General features: G+C 54.9%; 1 protein-coding gene across 1 annotated transcript in view; it reads left to right on the plus strand.

Annotated features, from left to right (window-relative positions):
• Window positions 1-441: 441 nt before the first annotated feature.
• The window catches only part of LRFN2 (leucine rich repeat and fibronectin type III domain containing 2), a 180,546-nt gene continuing 160,528 nt past the window's right edge, over window positions 442-20,459 (plus strand). The window contains 1 exon segment of the mRNA XM_019457033.2: window positions 442-1,510. The gene's annotated coding sequence lies outside the window, so the exon portion shown is untranslated.

A 20,459-nucleotide genomic window follows, 5' to 3' on the forward strand; every position in this document is an offset into this window, starting at 1 on the left:
GGATAACCAAAGGAAGATGAGACCCTGGCCAGACCCTGACCTTCTGATGCTAAGCCCACAGTCAGCCTGGAGTAGGGACTACCTGCCACGTGCCTTGGACAAGTCGCTTTAGACTTCCGGTCCTCAGTGTCCTCCCATGTCAGATGAGGGGTTGCTAGGAGGATCACACAAGGAAAGAGTTGCAAAAGGTGCTGTGCGAACAGCTGGCGCCACCGCACACCTCACGGATCCCTGTGATACTCACGGAAAGTCTAAGCCTGTGTGTGCGCGTGTTCCCGGCGCTCATCTTTCACGGGTCCCCCGCCAGGATGCGGGGCTCGCAGCCGGGCCCCGGGCTGGATGGGCGCGATCCTCCCAGCCCCCACCCCCAGCCCCGGGCCGGCGCGGCGGGTTTGCGTCCTGCAGGCGGCGGGGCTGGAGGCTGCACGGCACGCTCCGCACGTGAGGCGGCAGCACCGGCGCCGGCTGCAGCGGCGCAGCCCCGGCCGCCCGGCCCGCCTTGCGCAGGGGCAGCCCGCGCCACTCGGTCGCCGAGCCCGCCCTCCCGGCTTCCGGGGCTCGCGGCCCGCCCGCCGCCCTCCCGTCTCTCCGTGCGGAGCCCTCTGGCCGGCTCTCGCCGGCTCCAGGCCACCCCCGCGGGCCGCGCGAATCCCTCCGGTTTCGGCGGCGGTGGAGGTCGGCGCGAAAGGGGGTGCGTTGGGCGGCGGGCCCGGCTCCTGCAGCTCCGCCGGCCACCGCTGGGGGCTGCCGCGCCGGAGAGCTCGGCGGGGACTGTGCGCACCGCCCGAGGTTCTCGGGCGCCTCCGGCCGCCGGGCTTTCTCCACCGCCGGCTCCGCGCTGCCTCCGCAGCCGGCCCGGCTCCCTGCCGGATCCGTGCGTGTGATCGTTGTGCGTGTGTGTGTGTGTGTGTGTGTGTGTGTGTGTGTGTCCGGGTGCGCGCGTGTGCGCGCGCGCGGGGGGCGGTGTGCACGCGGGGAGTGCGGGGGAGTGTGTTTGTGTGTGTGCGTGTGGGTGTGAGTGCCTGGCTCTCTCTCGCTGAGACACACACACACACACACACACACACACACACGCACACACGCACACCCCGGCTGGCTCGCCTGAACTTGAAGACACCCCACATTCCGAGATGCCCGAGGTCCCTGGGAATGCCCCGGGTTCTTCCATCTGGAAAATCCTACCGGCGTCTTCCTAGGGGGGGGATTATCTTATTTTTGGTTTTGGGGGTTTTTTGTTTTTTGTTTTTTTAATCTGGAAGAGAAGAGAACAAGTTGTGCTTTTCCCTCCGTTCTTTTCGCTAAATGCTGTGGATATAACTGAATAAGCCGCTCAGGGCTCTCCCCGCGTGGACGTCCGAGGCCACCATCTGCCTGCGTTCGCCGGAGCCGGAGGGCTTAGCTCGAGCCTGTCTCGGGCGGGGAAGGATGCGTGGCCGAGCCGGGGAGCCCGGGCGCCCCGCGGAGCCGGCCTCGGAGCCTCCCAGCCAGGGGTAGATGCTGCCTCGCCCAGGTGAGTGGTCGCCTGCCGCCGCGTCTCCGCGATCCATTGGGGCATTTGCGGGGAGCTCGGCGCGGGGCTGAACGCGCCTGGGGGAACCGGGAACTTTGCATCCTTTTCTTTCTCACTTGAGGACTCCCTCACCCGGGCAGTCGTGCGGACACCTCTTTTCGCCCATCCTTATCGCGGGAGGTTTCATTTCTTTTTTTGCCCCGGAGTGGGGGGGGGGGGGTGAAACTCTGGCTGGGAGCGGGGAGAATGGGTCCGTGCGAGGCCGGCGAGCAGGAGGGAGAGACGGGAGCCTCAGGTGTACGGCAACGTTCGAAGCAGGAGGAGAACTTTGCCGCCAGACCACTCTGTTGCATCTCCCCACATGCGAGGCCTGGCTCCAGCTCTTGCTGGGGGCTGGGTCGGACGCCAGGGCTCCCTGCGCTCTGTGGGCTGAGTGGGGTGGGGTAGAGCTGGGTGCGGAGGGGTTGATTCGGCGCGGATGGAGGGAAGGCAGGCATCATTGTAGTTTGGCGAGGCAGGTAGGGCAGGCACAGGGCCCTATCCTGGCCTCAGGCAGGGAGATCCGGGGGGATTGTGTGTGTGCAGCTTGGGGCATCAGAATGGCATGATGAAGCAATATGGAAACTGGCATTAGCCGTGCCTGGTTGGTAGGTCTGTCTCCCACCTAGCCCTGCCCTGGTTGTAAGGTTGGCCTGAGCAGGAAGGGGGGAGAGGGATGGACTGCTCTGAGGCCAGCAGTGCTGTGCTCTGCACAGACCCGAGGCAGTGACAGGGAGGTGTCCTGCTCATCTGCCCGTCCCTCACCCCAGTACAAAGGACATAGGCAGCAAGTTCGAGGGAGACGGAGCCCCTGAAAGCCGGAGCCTCAGAAAGAATGAGTAGTGAGCCTGAGCGGAGACTGCGGAGGGACTGAGCCAAGCCAACACCAAGTGCAAGCTGAGAATCACAGACACCACAGACAGACAGACACTTGGTGGGGAGAGGGAGCTGGAGTCATAAGCATGGCTGTAGACGCCGACCCCTGCCTTGCCACAGTGGTGTGTGTGTGTGTGTGTGTGTGTGTGTGTGTGTGTGTGTGTGTGTGAAGGGGGTGCGCTGTGGCTGCAATGGGCTGATTGGCCTTGTAGGGCTGGGGGAGGGCACAGGCTGCTTCTCGAAATTGACCCCTGTGGCTGGGGAGGAGCAAGGCTGGGGAGGAAACTGCCAGCTCTGAGCTGTGAAGTTCCAGAGACCCAGGCGGATGGTGGGAGGGAGGTTCTGGGTGGGCTGTTGTCCGTGAACGGGGCCCGGTTTGGAACTCATGGTGGGGAGGCTGAGGTGGGGGACCGGGTGTGTGGGTCCCAGGATCAGGGGAGACTGGGAGTGTGGGTCCCAGTCTTGGGGTTGTGGCCAAGGCTGGTTGCCACCCGTGGCTTCATACAGCCACTGTACAGTGGAGCCTAGCCAGCTTGGCACTTGCGTGTGGGGTACTTTGGAGGCTAGAGGGGGTCAGGGTCACGCAGGGGGGACTGGGAAGCTCGTGTGGGCCTGGTCTTGAACCTGTCAGCCTCCGCGGACCAGGCCAGCTGCCCGGGCCCTTCTGCTGACGCTGGAATGTCGTCTTTCCCTTCTGACTCTGGCTGGGATGCAGAGTTCCGTGTCTTTCCTCCCCTCACATGCGTCTGCTCAGGCCCCCTGCCCAGCCCTCGATTTAGAGTTTCTGGTCTAATTCCTGCCCAGGAATATCATTACTTATCTTCCGGCCCTCTCCCTGGGGAATACAAACAGCAAACTTGGCATTTCGGTCTCAGCCTCTGGCGCTGCTACTCCGGGAGGAGGTCGGCTCCCAGCTGCGGCTCCTGGCCGGCTGGACCGGGTGCCTGGCAGCGGTGGCTGGGGCTCGGGCTCCCTGCTCCTCCCAGGTGCCAGCTCCTTGCCCGGGCCCAGAAATCTGAGCAGCTGGGGAGTGTGCCCTGAGAGAGGGTGAGCAGGGAGCTTCCGTGAGGGGAGACTGAGGAGGAGGAATTGGATGGGGTGGGAAATGCAGACGAGGTAGGTGGCGCCACTGGGGAAACTGGCTGCCTTTTGGCCACCCAAGCTCTGGTTTGGCTGGAGTGGGAGTCAGCTCTCTTATCTCAGCTGAGGCTCTAAAGTGAAACCAAGCATCCAGGGGTTCTGGCCTCCGCGCGTCAGGCTTGTGGAGTGTCTCCAGCCAGTCTTTCCTCCTTCAGAAAGTCCCCTGGCTGAGGTGGAGATGAGCAGTTATTGGCATCTGGGGCATCCCCATTCTGATGCCAGAGATGTGCAAGTGCACAAGAAAACCAACCAGAGGTAGCCAAGTGGAATTGGACCCTGGACAGAAGCAACAGCAGTGTGGGTGTTTTGCAATTTTTCTTGGGACACCATTGGTGTTTTAGGGTCCAACTGCTTTGAAGGGATAGAGTTGGCATGCAGTGGAAAGCAACCTCCACTTGGAGGGCCTGGGTTCAAACTCTGCCTCTGCCACATCTTTGTTGGCTGACGACTGGAGCCTCCATGTTCTCATTTGGTGAAAGGACATGGTAGCACAATGCCTCGTAGATGTGTGATAACCTCATGTTTGTTCTCATGCCCCCCAAGTCCTGGGTCAGATCTGGAGGAGTGTTTGGTTGGAGGGGGAGGGGACGCTAATACCCCTGGCTTTCCCCACCCACCTATCTGTCTGGACGGTACACTGATCTTTAAAAGACTCCAGGAAACCCTCCAGAAAACTTTGGGAATTGATATTCGGAGAGCAAATTTCACCTCTGGGGCTATGGCACCTGCTTCCCTCTTTCTCACTTGCTCCAGACTTTTACTGCCACGTACATTTGCTCAGGAAGCACAGGCTCTGTGTTTTACAAGTGTCATCTGTCACCCTTTCCTGTCCGAGGTTTGAGTGTGAAATTTCTCCCAGAACCCAGCCCCTCCCTTCTCTTCCCTGACTCTGCCTCTGGCTGCCCCCAGAGTGGCCTCCCCAGGATGGGGTCAGGTGCAGACCCAGTGAATGGGCACGGCTTCTGCTGGGGTGTGTGTAGGGCCTGTGACTGGACCTGGGTTCCGTCAATAGAGTTGGGAAGAGATGCTCAGACCCAGGGTGCATTTAGCAAGGTCTGACTAATGAGCCAACTGGAATAGGACTGGATATGGAGGTGTAACCATAATGAGCATGCCTAAGAAGAGGTGTTGTCAGGGAGCCGGCAGTCAGATATGAAGACGGCGACCAGGAACCATGGCTATGTCCAGCCTGCTCAGAGTGAGGGCAATCAGGAGGGCTCCTTGGAGGAGGTGAGGATTTCAGGAACAGCAAAAGCCCATAGAAGTTCACAGAAGACAGATTTTGTTTTCTCTGAAATTCTTAGAGGTTCCTGGGGATTTGGGAGGCTTCAGGGGTGGGGGTAGTGAGCAAGCAGAATGGATATTCTGAGAATTTCTTAGGCTATCAGGACCAGCTTCCTGAAGCAATATCTTGGTTGCTTATCATGTGCCAGGCACATGCTAAGAGCTTCACATTATTATCTCATTGAATTCTCCCAATTCTATGAAATCACCACTATTCCCACCTCGACCTTACAGATGAGAACACTGAGGTTCAGAGAAGTTGGGACCTGCCTGGTCGCTAGTACGTGACAGAGCGGTCACTCAACTCTCATGTCTGTCTGACTTCAAAGCCCACAGGACCCAGCTTTGCCCTGTGTTCCCTCCCCTGGAGCCTTGTGCTTCCTTGCTGATGAATCCTGATGAATCAGGATGTTAATGCTTATGGCGTGCGTGAATGCATTTCGTACATCGCATAATACCCTTAGCACTCAGGGTTATATTTGTGACCCCTTCCTAAGTCACTAAAATGTCAACTGCAATACTTCTTAGGTACGAGGGCACTGAAAGTGGACTCTATTGTATCAGCTTCATGTGGGACTAAGATTAACCAATAAGGTGACAGGCCAGCCAGGTGGGCGCTGTGCCTTCTGGGAAGGCAGAAGAGGGACATGTTCTTGACATTGGGTGGGATCAGTGGCAGGCAGCTAGGAAGGGACACACTGACATAGACATCATTTTTGTAACCTGGCAGCCATCAGGGAGGCGTTGGCCCTGGAGTCTACAGAAGCCATTTTCCTTAGGCTGATGTTTCTAGGCCCTCTTTCCGCTGCTACTGTCTTCAAGGAGCTTTTTAGACACCTTTTTCCTAATTGCACCCCTGCGTGGATTTTAATACCATGGGTGTACCATAGATCTGCTTATATACCATAGGTGTATCTGTGCTTCATATACAAGAAGTAAACTTTTTTGCACCCCTCCCAAGAACAGATTTTTGCCCCCTTGGGGGCGCTGGTGCCCCCATTGAGAATGCACGTTTTAGAGCTAACAGACCAGGATTAGGAAAAAAACAAAGTGGACTACAATGAGGCTAGAAGAATCCCGGAGATGGTGAGGAGGACAGATTCACTGTGACATGTCGCTACCCCAAGTGTGCTCTGTGCCAGCAGCATCAGCATCTCCAGGGAGCAGACTAGCAATGCAAACCCCATCCTGTCCCAGACCTCCTGAATACACATCTTCATTTTATCAAGAGGGGAGGTGGCTGCCCCCAAGCCCGAGGCTAGTCTTTGAACAGAGGGCCAGAGAAAAAGAGGTGAGAAAGCAAAGAGCGGAGACAGCCACGTGCAGGGTCACTGGCTTGTTAAGCCCCTGAGTCCAAATGCAGCAAGCAAGTTTAGGTCCACGCCTGTCTTGAGCTCTCAGTCTTTACTTTGCCAGGTGATCTCCTTGCACTGTAGCTGCAGGCTGTGTAGAAGGTGTAGGGATCCTGAAGAGGAGACACGAGGGTGAGCGTGGCCTTACTTCCAGGCAACAGAAGGTGAGTCACCTTTGATTAGAACAGATCTGGACCCGCTTTCTTGAATACCCCGAAGGGCTGAGGCTAATGGGGATCAGACCAGCCTGAGGGACAGACTGGGACTGTAGAGACAAGACTTAGGTTTTAAACTGTGTCAAGTGGATTAAGTAACTAAATGAGCTCTTCTGTTGTATCAACTTGCATGAGATAGTCTGCCATAGACCCTGGGTCTCCTTGGGGCAGGGGGTTCCTGTATTCACAGGGAAGTCCTGGAACATGAGAGACTGCCACATCCCAAAGTTGGGCTCTTTTAGAGTTCAGTGCATTTATTATTGGCCTGTCCTGTGTCAGCCCACACACTGGCAGGAGCTGAGCCTCAGTCATTCTGCCCAGACTCCATCAATGTGAGAGAAACGTGGAGCCCCTCTCGAGTCCTCTTTCTCTGGGTCATCTCCCCTCAACCCATCCCTCCCCCTACCCAACTTTGATCTAGGCCAGCATGCAGGGGTCTTCCTTCTTGGCTTAACTCAGGTTCCTAATAACCTTCACTGGGATGCAAATCAGTTTGGTCTTCTGATATCCCCGTCTGTAAGACTTACTTCCTATTCCCTGTCCCCAAAGGTGGCACTGTCCTCACCTTCCCCTCCTGATCTAGTGCCTGTTGAGTCAGCTTTAGTGAAATAAACTGGGGGAATGGATTTACTTTGGCCCCCAACTGTGTCTCTGGAGGCTCTTCCTTGAACAACATGGATTTAAACTGTCTAGGTCCACTTGTGTGCGGATTTTTTTCAATAAATATGGTATAGTACTGTAAACATATTCTCTCTTACGATTTTCTTAATAACATTTTCTTTTCTCTAGCTTTACTGCACGAATACAGTACATAATGCATATAACATACAAATATATGTTAATCAGCCATTTATGTTACCGGTAAGGCTTCTGGTCAACAGTAGGCTATTTGTAATTGAGTTTTGGGAGCAGTCAAAAGTTACAGAGAGATTTTGGACTGTATGGAGAGTGGGTGCCCTTAGCCCCCATGTTGTTCAAGGGTCAACTGTAGCTGTAACTAGGCCATGCTGTTACATGACTCTTTCTGGTCCCCAAAATGGGTGACATATGGTCACTCAGCCCGCAGGACTTGGAGAAGCTTGAGGAGTGAGTTTGGCTCAGACTCCAGCTTGGGTCTCAGAGTCTGATGAGAGAGAGATTGGGAGCCTCCGGGATGGTGGTAATGAGGGTAAAGGCATGCTTGACTTTCTAAGCTCCTGGAAACATCTGGAAATTCTCAACAAGGTCCATAAGGTGAGGCCCCACCATTCCAAAAAGGTATTGAAGATTCCAGGGCGAGCAAAGTTGATGCTTTGATTCAGTGACCCGCCCCCCATTAATGCAGCCATTGTTACACCCATATAGGTCCTCCTGGGACAGAAAGGAAGGAGCCTAAATGGTGACCTGGGGTCATAGGGTTAAAGGTTAGAGGTCCTCTTACATCACAAGACACCAGGGCTGGGCATGGTGGACAGTGGGGGAGCCTGGAACGAGTTTTCCCTTCGACTCTGCCAGGATCTTGCTCAGTGACTTGGGCAGCCTGTCTCGCTTTCTGTCCTCACCTGTGCGACGGCCTGGGGCTCCTCAAGTGCCTTACAGTCCAGGTATTTGATCCTTTGATTTATAATTCCCGGAACCCGCCTGAGTAAAGATATGTCTGCCGAACCATTCAGGCTCTAGAAGTGACTTGCTCTCCAGCCCCCTTCTCATCCTATTCTCCCAGACAGTGCTGACCTGATGCTTCCCTCAGCTGGGCGCCCCCCGACTGCAGCAGACCTGCCCTGAATCCCGTTACCAGGTTACCGTGTTCGGTTTTGAACAGCCAGCATCCCAGGGCAGCATTGTGCCTGCAAGTGTCTCCCTCTCCCACTCCAACGCATGTGTGCACACACACAATCACACTTGCACTTTATGCACGTGCACACACACCCACAAGCAGACACCCCTATGCACACACTCATTCGTACTCATATTCTTACATACACTCACACATCCTACATGTCCACACACGTATACACACTTCCCCCATACACACGCATGCATAAATGCATGATACGCCCATATACGTTCCCATACTTGTATCTCCAAACACGCATGTGCACCTGCACACACACCTGTGGTGCACACATTCGTACACGCTTGCACGCATTCACACATACCCATGCTCTCTCATGTATAGACACATACACACACACTAGCACACACTCCCTTTGTCTATTGCTGCCACTTCTCCTTCAAAGACAGGGACACATGACATCCAGCCCTGCATGGCACTGGCCACTTGACAAAGAGCATTTCCGTGCACGGTCTCCTGCGGTCCCTGGGCAGAGTGAGGTTTTGCCCTCCTCCCTCTCTGGGAGAGGAGCCAGGCTCAGACCCGGAGGGCCACACAGGTAACAGAACTGGCATGGGAACCCAGACTTGGGATGCCGTGCAAAGGTTCACCATCACAGCAGAGCTGCCATGGCACGCTCACACCCGTCACTGCAGCCCTGGGAGACAGGAGGAGCTGTCTGTCCCTGAGGTCCCGGGAGATGCAGACACTGGGCGACGGAGCTGCACCCTGTCCTCTCCCGGGACAGAATGTGGCTGCGTCGGTCTGGTCCTGGGAGCTTGGGTTCACATCAGTCTTCCGGCAATAGACAGTGCCGCCCTGCATCAGCCCTGTGGGCCTGGCAGCCCCAGTCCGCCTCCTTTCTACCGAGGTAGGTGCTGTGCAGCAGCGGACTGGGCTGTCTGTGTCCTCAGAGGGCAGAGGAAGCCCTCTCCTGGCATTTCTCATAACGCTCGTGAGGGATCAAGGCCTGGTCATCATGAGGGCCTCCGCTGGCTCGCCTGTTTGTGCTCCTGAGACTGTAGGTTCTGTGCTTTGCTGCCTGCCCTGGGAGTGGGGCTTCCTTTCACTGCTTCCAGTGTGCCCCCTCCCGGCTCCCTCAAGCCCTCAGGTCAGCATTTGGTGAGCAGGCCCAGACTCCGTCCCCCAGCCCTCTCCTGGCTGGCTGGTTGGCAGTCCTCACAGATTGTTTAGCTCTGCGAGCAGCTCCTGAACGCCTACTGTGTGCCGCCCAGAGGGCCAGGTGCCGCAGAGATGAATCAGCTCTCCAGCCCGCGTGCGCACGCAGCCCCCTCGCGTCCACCGTCTGAGTCCTCCTCCCGTGCTTTTCTCAGCCCTGCCTGTGGCCTCCGGGACTCGGCAGAGGGGGTTTGGGGGCTCCAGTCTGGCTTGTTTCTAGCGCCTTCCCTCACCTGCATTCCCATCATGTGCATGTGTATGTGTGTGTGTGCGTGCACACGCAGAACTCAGCTGAGGGTCACACGTGATTAACTCCTTGATGTAAAGCCGACTGTGGTGGTGATGATGATGATAGTGGTGGGGACGAAGACCACGTAGGAAATGTCCTCTCACACTGCTTTCCCAGACCCCTCCTCTGACCCATCACTAAGCTGACGTCTAACCATCTCACCCAAATGCAGACTGACTGGATGAAGAGATTTGGGGGTCATGGTCCCCATGTAGGGGCAGCTGGCCCTAAAGGGACCATTTAATCTTCCTCCTCTGGGCCTGGTTACTTGCGTCACAGGGGCTGAGCTGGGGAGCAGGGGAAGTGAGGAGAGGCCTCAGAATAGACATAAATCCCGGACCCTCTGTCTGGTCACGGCTTCTAAGCACATGACAGATAAGGGCCATCACTCGGGGCGGGGGAGAAGGATTGCCCAGCCTTCGATGGGCAAGAATCTGGACGTTGATTGCTGGCAGGGAGGAGCACAGAGAGGTTTGCAATGGGGCAGGCAGGCTCCTGACACTTGAGAAACCTCCAATAGGGAAAATCCTGCTCCTTGTTCTTGGGCAGTTGACGTCAAAGAGGAGGACGGAGCAGATAAACATGGCACATTATATTGGAACACTTAGAGGCTAAACTACAGGGACACGGCATCCTTCTCATGCAGGGATCATGGGGGCCTTGGGACTTCCATTCCCAGGCTTTACACTGTCTCCTGTTTTCCTGGTTGTGTGAACTCTGTCCCTCAGTTTCCTCATCTGCAAAGTGGGGATAATAATAGTGCCCATCACATAGCGTTAGGAAAATTTAACAGATTACTTTATGTAGAGTGCTTGGAGCAGTGCCCAGTACACTGTGAATGCTGTAGAAGTGTGAGCTGTCATTATTCATAGTGGGTATAATGACGGCATTTTCCTAAGCATGGAGAACACTGTAGACCAACTTAACTGATGCTCCTTTCCATAAGCACCCCTTAAATGATACAACAACTTGGGGAATTTCATAATACTCTCCACATGATCCCGTTGGACCCTCCCAACAATCCTACCAGGCAGGCAGGACAGACGTTATGATTATATTGATTTTACGTGAGGGGAAACTGAGGCACCAAGGTTACCAAGTAGTTGCTGGTCCAGTGGGGTTTCCATTCTGCCTTATGGCCGCACTGGGTTCAGTCATGGGGTCTGGGGAATTTGGTGGGGAGGGTTTGGGTGAAGATGGCCGATGGGCCTGGGACTGGCCCTCCCACCTGGTCTTTACTCATGCCGGGGTCAGATCACTGGGAAGTAATCAGTGTGGGAGGAAGTTCATGTCATGTGCCAGGTCTGCAAGTCTAGCCTGGATCTACACAGCATGGCCCAGGGGAAAGAAGGTTGTGTCTGTACAACAAAGTACCTCAGGGTATGGGAGTCAGTGGCAGGGCCATAGGACATATTATTTGGATTTTTTTGAAAATGTTAAAATGCCCTGGGGTGGGGGTGGAGGTGGGATGTGTGGGAGGCTCTAAGGGGGTTGGGAAACCTAGACAGGGGGACCTTCTGATGGGAGAGAGCCCCTTCATTCAGCCTGGGCCGTATGTGAAGAGAAGGCCAGAGAGAGAAATCCCCCTGAGCCATGATTCCTGCCCATGCCTCCAACACCCATGCCCCAGGGCCCATCCTGCTCCTAGGAAGAGGGACCTTCCATTTGAAGGAGCTGGGAAAGCACCTGTGGCAGGAAAATGAGCCTTGAGCTGGGACACAGGAAGAGAGAATGAAGACTTCTGGTGGGGAGAAACCAGGCCCAGAGGAACACCCAGGAGATATTGTTTCAGGAACCCTGGGGAAGTTGGGTACAGAAATAGATGATGGGGTCGGTGTCTAGGGTAGGACATGGGATGGTGCTGGGGAGTAGGTGTATGACCAGGAGGCAGGGACAGGAATCAGGGAGGCGGTGAAGAGCAGAAGAGGGTCAGGTCAGAGCCCTAGGAGGAGAGCAAGGAGGGGTTGGGAGCCAACTGGGGCCTGGGCCTCTAGGATGCTCCCACCTCAAAGCCAGGGCTTCCTAGAACCAACGCCCCACCCCAGTCCCTCTCTCTTTAGGGGAGAAATCCAGGCCCCAACCCCATTTCCAGGACTATGTCATCAGCTGGGTCCATAAATCTCGTGCCATGCAAATATGGCACATTATTGGGAGGCATCGTGGGTCCCAGCAGCTCTGGATCACCCTGAGCAGGGAGAGAGCAATGGATCATGACTTACAGGGCGGGCTGGTGGGGCACCGGTGGCTGGCCCAGCTTCGGGTGTGAGTAATCTCAGGCCGGGCCACGCTGCTATGCTGCTGCTCGATGGCGCCGGGCTGCTATTTACTGTATATTGGTTTTTAAATTACAGTACAACATTGATTCCCTGCTCTTGACGTTCAGGCCTCACTCGCTGTCCCTGTCTCGCTCCACCTCTCTCTGCCTCTCCTCCTCTTCCTCCATCTGTCTTGTCTCTTTCTCAACTCAGTTTTTAATGCAGAGTATTAGCTTACATTGTATCACAACCCACTAGTATTATGTTTGTATTGCCTTACATTTGTTAGAGTATATATTATATTTGTCCCTTCCGTATACACAACCCTTGATAGTTTTTAAAGCTCAGCTTGTAGCCATGTTTATCTACTTTGGACCCCATGACAGTGAGGAAGTAGGGCAAGCAGAATTGTCTCCATCTAAAGGTGAGGAAACTGGGGCTCAGAGAGGCTAATGGAATGACCAGGTCATGCTTGGATTGAATTATATGATATTATGCCGTCAGGATAATGGCTTCTGTGTATTGAATGCTTACGGTGGACCCGGCATTATTCTAACATAAGCTTTATATGCTGGTTTTATCCCCACATTAATTCTGTGGGGGTGGGCCCTGTTTTTAGCTCATTTTACAAGTGAGGAAACAAAGGCCCAGAGAAGTCAAGTACCTTGCCCAAGGTCACGCAGATAAGAAGGCAGAGCTTGGATTCCAGACCAAGAAGCATGACTCCTGAGCCCACACTCTTATCTGCGATTCAGGCTGTCATATGTTGTGATCCCTGAGTTAGAGATGGCAAGAGGGACGGGGTGAGGTGGCATTCTTGTCTTCATACATCTTCAGTTTCTATAACAGTTTCGCTGCACCCATGGGAAAGACAGGGACCCTTGTGGGAGCTGGGAATGCCCCCAGCTTCGGGGCCATGGACCTGACTGGTAATTTGGGCTGCCGGGTGAGGGCCGAAGAGCAGGCCCAGGGTAGGGGTGGCGGAAGCCCTGGCTAGGGGGCTTGCTGGCTATCTGCCTCCTCCTTTCCTGTGTCCCTGGAAGGAGGCTAATGTCCTGACCTCCATGGGGTCCCGATCGACTCCCTCGTCCTTTGTGTTTTAGCTCCAATCACAGGCAGAGCTGCTTGGGCCCAGGCCCATCTCCAGGCCAGACCTTGCTCCCAAGGGCCCAGCAGGCCAGTGGGTATCAGAGGAGGAGCTGCGGTGATACCTGGGGGCCCTGCATGTTCTGCTGGGTCCAGTCCCCTCCCTGATTGGGGGGGGGGGGGTCCCTGCTGAGCATTGCCCTCTGCAGCCTGAGACTCCCATCTGAGCAGAAGTTTGGAAGGTGTACCCGGCTTTACTCTGGACTGCGGCCAGGGGCCCTTCCTCTCCAGACTCCTCACAGTCTCTGCCTCCTACCTCCATCCTGAGGAGATACAGCCATGGTTTGAGTCTGGGTCACGTGACGCAGCTTGCTGTGGCCGGGAAGCTCATCTCACTGTCTCCACTCTCTTTTCATGGGGGAAAAGGAGACAGGTGCTCTGGGACAAGCAGGAATCCCCTCTGCCTTCTGCACCTGAGTGGCCCCCACTGGGGGCAGGGAGGAAGGAGGGTGAGCAGTGAGGCCTGAGCCTGAGGGTGTAGCTGGGGCCGGGCTTCCTGGAAATAAGCTATCTCAGGGCACACAGCCTGCACATCTGCATTTCCATGGGCCTGCTGTGAAGCGGGGCTTTGGGTGCCCGGGCTCCCTTGCCAGGATCCCTAACATCTGCCCTTGCTCAGGGGCCTCTAGCAGAGAAAATGTAAAGTATAAGGTAAAGGGACCCTTGCCCTCCTTCCCACGGGCTCAGAATCATCAATTCACACCCCATGGGAACATAAACTGGGGATATCATTCAGAGGGGTGATGCATTTTTTTTGTTTTTCTTATCACTTGCTACTATTTATGGGGCACTTTTTTTTTTTAAGTTTATTTATTTTTGAGAGAGAGTGTGTGCACGGGAGCAGGTGAGGGGCAGAGAGAGAGGGAGGGAGGGAATCCCAAGCAGGCTCTGCGCTGTCAGTCTGTGAGTGTGAGCGCAATGCGGGGCTCAATCTCAGGAACCCTGAGATCATGACCTGAGCTGAAATCAAGTCTGATGCTTAACGGACTGAGCCACCCAGGGGCTCAGTTGTCCAGTTGTCCAGTTGACAACAAGTTGTCCCCTATTGACTACTTGTTATGTGAGAGGAAGTCTTAGGACAGTGATTGAGGCCCAGGGGCCAGACAGGCTGGGTTCAAATCTCAGTGATTGCACCTATGTGCTGTGTGTCCTCAGGCAGGTCAGTTCTCTCTGAGCCCAATTGCATCCTCTGTAAAATGGGGCTCATGCCAGCACCTGACCTCCAAGGTTGTGGCTAGTATGGAATGAGTGATTATCTACAAAGTGTGACAGCATCCGCCTGGGGTGTGTCCTAGACCAGTGTTTGCTGGTGCTGTGATTTACATGCCTTCTCTCCTTACTACCTTTGCCAAGTAGATATTACCTCTCTCTGTGCAGAGTGGAAATGGAGGCTCAGAATAGCAAAGGGGCTGTTTGCCCTGGACCGAGGGGGTTCCCAGGATGCAGGACTTTCAGTTTGAAAACTAGGGAAGTCCCAGGCCAGCTGAGATGAGTCCCAGGTCCTGCAGAAACCATATGGCTGAGCCAGGATTTAAGCCCAATTGTGTCTGATCCCCACTGCCCTTAACCACCACTCCAGACTCCCTTGGAGACAGTGCCTCTCTTAGCTGCCCACATTTGCTGAGCCCCGGCAGGCTTTAGAGACAGTCTCCTGTTTTCTCCTCACAAAACCTTGTGAATTAGATCATCTTCTCCAAAGTGTACCAAAGAGGAAACTGCGACAGACCCAGAGAGGTAAAGTAACTCGCTCAGCAACTAAATAAAAGTATTGAGGAAGACAGTGACAAGAGTCTATAAATTCTGAATGAGGTTCAGGAAAGTGTCCTGGGCCCCTAGCAGCCAGCCAGGAAGGGGCTGAGCAGGATTCAAGCCCAGGCTATCCAGTGCCAGGGCCCTATGCTCTGCTACACCTCCCCTTGTATCTTTTCCCACTTCCTCTCCATGGTACATGGTCTCGTTTCTTCATCCCAGGGGCCTGTGGAACAGACAGGGTAAGTACTTTTATCCCTGTTTACAGGGCAGAAAACGGAAGTTCAGAGAGGTCAAGTTACCTAGCTAACATCACATAGCTTGTGAGTGGCAAAAGCGGGGTGAGGTTTCATCGGGTTCTCGGCTGGCACTTGCTGTGGTTTCCTTGTTCAATAAGTGGGAGGAGGCCCCCCAGCTGAGCTCAGTCCGGTTCAAATTCCTAGAAGGCAGGAGGTCTCGGTGATCACTGCGTCCCACGTGCAGAGGGCTGGTTCCTTCCCATGCTTGGGCTCTGGGATGCCATCTGATCCCCCTGGCAGGTAGAGGAGGTGGCCACTGCAGGGTGGACATTCTGTCAGCCACACAGCTCCCTCCTCCCACCAGCTGGGGACTGACTGCCGAACGAGCTGTGTTTTCCCGGAAGGGCAGCGAAAGCTCTATTAATGCCAGGCTTGCTTCTGAAGCAACTAAATAAAAGTATTGGGGAAGACAGTGACAAGAGTCTATAAATTCTGAATGATGTTCAGGAAAGTGGCCTGGGCCCCTCGCGCCCATAAAACCCAGGCAGCCTGCTGGGTCGGGGGTGATTTATGGGGCCCTTCGTCTGCCTTGGGGTCACCTGCCCATCAAGCTTCCCACTTGTGAGGTACTTTTCTTTTTAACCTCCAAGCCCTTTTCATAGTTCTCGGCATTTTGTGGTTGTCCTTGAGCCACTCATAGGGACAGATTACTCCCCCACTTAACAGATGGAGAAACTGAGGCATGGAGTGGGTTGGTGAATAGCCTAGGCACACCTAGTGACCCAGGTCCCTGGACTGTGTCCCAGTAAGTTCTTACTAACATTTATACTGATGAGCCCTTAATTCCCTGCCAGGAATTGTTCTAAGCACTCTATATTTATTAACTCATTTAACCCTCGCAACCACCTTGGGACTTAGGACTATTGTCCCTGAGGTTTCTATTTTATTGTGAGGAAACAGAGGCAGAGAGAGTTTACATAACTAGCCCAGGACCACACAGCTGGGACTTTGCAGAGCCAGGATTTGGACCCACACCCTTACCCCTCATGCTGTTAGCAAAACAAAGACAGAATGGCCTGTGGCAGTGAGGAGGGGTCCCTGCTGTCCCTGGAGGACCTGGCTGGCTGCCTCTGCCCGGGGAGGGGGGGGGTGCTCCCCTGTGAGCTCTGGGTGCTCTGTGCTCTGGGCAGCTTCAGCGCCGCTAAGCAGAGACCTTCCTAAAGGAGCAGTGGGGGCTGGCAGGTGCTCTGAAGGGCGGTGCAGAAGTGCCATGGAAAAAGCCCTGGGCTGGGAGTCTGGAAGCTCGGATCCCTGGCCCCAGCTCTGCCACCCTCTGGCCACGGCACCTGGGTGACCCCACTGAGCCTCCCGCCCCTTCGCCCCTGCCCTCCTCTAATCTGGACAGAGGCGGGGTGACGCAGGGTTGGGGGCCCACCTGGTGGTGGCGATGGCAGCAGATGGAGGTACATGCAAGCTCCAGTGCCAGCCCCAGCCCCACCCTCCCTGCAGAAACCCGAGCAGCAGCCGGTGCCCAAACTGCCAGTTAAAAACCCGGGCTATTTAAAGTGTCTGGCACTGCCTGGAACCTTGAGGCTCTGCTATTTCAGGAGGGGTCTGGGCTGGGGCCACCTCCCTCCCCATTGCCCTGCCTAACGGGGTTTGGTGGCAGTGCGGGGGGAGGGGACAGGCTTGGCCACCGCCGGTTATCTGTGGCGCTGCTGCCCCATCAGGTGTTCATCCATGAGGACGGGGTGAGGGGCTTTGCTGGGGGCCGTTGGGGTGCAGCATCCTCTTCTGGCCAAGGTCTGTGAAACCCCAGCTCTGGAGGAGAAAGTGAGCAGAGGGGCTTCTCCTGGTTTCTTCCCTTCTATGAAATTCTTCAGGATGCTGCCGGCCTGGCCTGGCGGGCCTTCATTCAACTCATTTGCAGATAACAGATGTTTCCAGAGCACCTCATATTGGTCAGCTGCTGGGCTGTATGGGTAAGCTAGACCTGGTCCCTGCCCTCAAGGTGCTCCCCTCCCAGCAGGGGAGGCTGAGAGGTAAACAGGCCATTAAAATACACAGAGCTCCACTGGAAGTGAGGAACCCAGAGAGCTTCCTGGAGGAGGCAATTCTCTCTAGCTCCACTGCAGCTGCCTTTCCCTAAATGGCTGCAATAGCCTCCTGAGGGCCCCCAGACCCCCCTAGCCCACCCTCAGAGGGATCTTGCTGAAGCCCACCCTTGCAGGCCTTGCTGAAGACTCATTGCCCTCAGGATAAAACCCTCACTCATTAGGTAGCCTGCAAGGCACTGGTCCCATCAGCTTCTTTCCCCGGGGTGCGCCCACCCCCATACTGGACTTACACAATTCCCAGAGCGTGTCGTGCACTTTCCCACCTCTGGGTCCCCTGCCTGGGATACCATTTCTCCACACCCTGCTTGGCTGGATCCTTCTCACCCGGCAGGTGTCTCCTGACATATTGTCCCCTGGGGGGTGTCCTGACCACCCAGTCTAAAGTTGGCCCTTTGCTCTGCTCTCACTCAGGGCACCTTTGTTTTTTTTCCATATCCTTTTCTCTACTTGGTATTTGCTTGCTTGTTTATTGCTTCTCTCTTGCAGCCTGTGAACAACCTGAGGGCCACAGACCGCCAGACCGTGGGTCACGTTGCAGTGCTTACTGGCTGTGTGACCCTGGGGAAGTCGCTTCCCCTCTCTGTGTCCCCATTTCCCCATGTGTAGGTGGGGGAAACAATAGTACCTACCCCACAGAGGTGTTATTCTAGTTTAATGAGTTAGTATGTGTAAAACACTCAATATTAGCTATCATTATTATTTTTATATCCAGTGCTTAGAACAGTGTCCAACTCAATGAATATTTAACGATTGGATGAGACACCTGGGCTGAATGTTCAAGGGAGTAGGTCGGGGTTGGTTAAAGGGAGAATAGCGGATGTCAGTCCTGGCTGCACACTGAAGCCACCTGGGGGCTTTAAAAACCAGTGATGCCTCAGCCCCATTCCCAAGACTGTCTGATTTAATTGTTCTGGGTGTGGCCCGGCCATTGGAGTTTTCAAGCCCTCCTGGGATTCTTATTATAAGGTTGAGGACGTCAGAGAAAGGGAGAGGCAGGCATTCATGGCAGCAAGAACACCTGCAGCTGGGAAGGCCTTGCAGGGAGAAGAGGGGTATAGTATGGAGAGAGACCAGGGACAGGGGAGTTGAATGTTTCCCAGGAAGGGAAGGCCAAGCCAGGAAGGTCCCCACATGCCATACTGAGGAGCTCAGGTTAGGCTTGGTGGGGAAGTCCGTGGGGAGGCAGGAAGGCTTTTAAGCTGGGAATGACACGGTCCGATTTGCCTGTAAGGAAATTGGCTTGGGTGGATGTGTGGAGGATGGATTCCCAGGAGTGAAATTGAAGGCACGCAGATCAGAGTGCAGAGGCCTTCCTGCCACTGCGAGAGCAGTTCGGGGCCCGGCTTGTACGGGGATGGCAACTTGCTTGTCCCCCGTTTAATGACTTAATCCTCCTTGGCATGTCTGAATGGCGAAATCTGGTCAGTGCAGGACTCCTGCATGCCATCCGGCCCCCAGCTGCAGCCCACATGGATGTAACCCAGGCCGGTGTAAACCCCATCATGTCCTGACCAGGGGAGGGCTTTTCTGTCTGCATTGCAAGCCAGGCTCCCAAGTCATAATGAAAATTCTGTATTCCGCAGCCCACTAGCCCCCAAGCTGGTTGTTCCCACTGGGAAACCCCTCCCAGGCCTGGTTCCCCCTCCTCCTCCATGATGCCCTCCCAGTCTGCCATCTGAATATACCAGTTTTTGCCCAGGTTCCGGGATGGTCCACCCTCGAAGCAACAGACTCCATCCTCAGGGCCTTCTTGCCCTGCATCAGCTTGAAGGCTTGCTCAATCTTCCCCTCCCCTGGCTTGCAGGGGGAGGTCACACTTCCCCTGGCCACCAAGCTGTTCCCATCTATGTGTTCCGTTGACCCCCTGCACATGGATGTGGGTCCCAGAGCTGCCTTTGATGGCAGGACCCTTGATAAAGTGACCCATGTCCTTCCCACTGTACCACACTAAACCACCCAGTGTAGATGGGTGTTCCAACCCGGCTCTGCTACTCACTGGCTGTGTGATCTTGGGCAAGTCATTTGACCTCCCTGTGCCTCACTTTCCTGGTCCATAAAAATGGGGCAAAAGCTCACAAACAGTCCAGGACCACCAGCCATGCGCATGGGTTTGGACCGGCCATCCAGTCCGGAGGATACAATAGACTTTATTTACCACCATGTTTCTTAGTGTTAGGGGAGGATTCGGGACAGGACAGGAAATAAAGCATCTTCATTTTCATCTCGTGGGAGGCCCCGCAGCTGCCCACGTGAACAACTTTTTTTACCCCACACCCACATGGGGCATGTCAGCTGCCGTGGCTGAGAGCTGAGACGCATGTGAGTCTCCTTGCTACAGAAAAGCTGCAGCCTCAATTTCCCACCATCTGTATACCGTCTTAGAGATCCAAGTCCTGCCTGCCTGCCGGCTCACAGTTCCCCAGTCTCAGTGGATCAAGGGTTTCACAGTACGTGTGCAGACACCACACAATGGGTGTGCCTTACCTGTACTGGGGAAGGACAGCCCAGGCCGTCAGCAAGCCTCTATAACATTTCTCATAGGACGGGACAGTCAGGAGACGACTGTCAACTACAAAGGCAAGAGCTGGATTTATAAAAGACAGAGGAGATGGGGAAAATCTGCAGAGCACCCAGGAATGGTGAATCTTGTTTCCACATTTGGGGGGGGGGTTCAACTGATCAGCTGGCAGCTGGCAGAGCAGTTAGTTGGGGCATTTCTGTTCCTGAGCAGACCGTCTAAGGGCATCAAAGAACATAGTGGCAGTTGTTAGGGATTTTCCAGAAGAACCCCGAGAGTTCACATGGGTGGGGGCAGAGTCTCTGGGGCAGTTCTGCCAGGCCCCCTCACCAGCACCTCCACCTTAGCCAGGCCAGCCTGCACTTTCCTCATCATGGGCCGTGGTGGGGTTAAATGCATCAAGGCACACAAAGTCCTCAAAACAGTGAGGAGTGTGTGTTCACGTGGAAATAAGTGCACAATGAATGTTTAGGAAGTTCCACTTAGTATTATTTTTTCTCTCCTTGGGTTCCATCTCTTTGGCCTCTCCAGCTGCCATTGCCTGATGTCTCATATCTCTTCTGGAACTGAGATCTGAAGGGGAGAGGAGGAAGATGGGGACCCAGAGAGGAAGCCAAAGGCAAGACGGCTTTGGAATAGCTGGCTTTAAGCAATAAAGTGGTCTGGTTCCTCCCTTGGAGCTCTTTAGGACCTAGAGTTGAGAATTTCTTTTGTCTCCTTTTAGTCAAGGCAGCATCA

The sequence above is a fragment of the Panthera pardus genome, unplaced genomic scaffold (assembly GCF_024362965.1).
Source record: "Panthera pardus isolate Hobbes unplaced genomic scaffold, ASM2436296v1 HiC_scaffold_17, whole genome shotgun sequence".
NCBI classification, from domain to species: domain Eukaryota; kingdom Metazoa; phylum Chordata; class Mammalia; order Carnivora; family Felidae; genus Panthera; species Panthera pardus.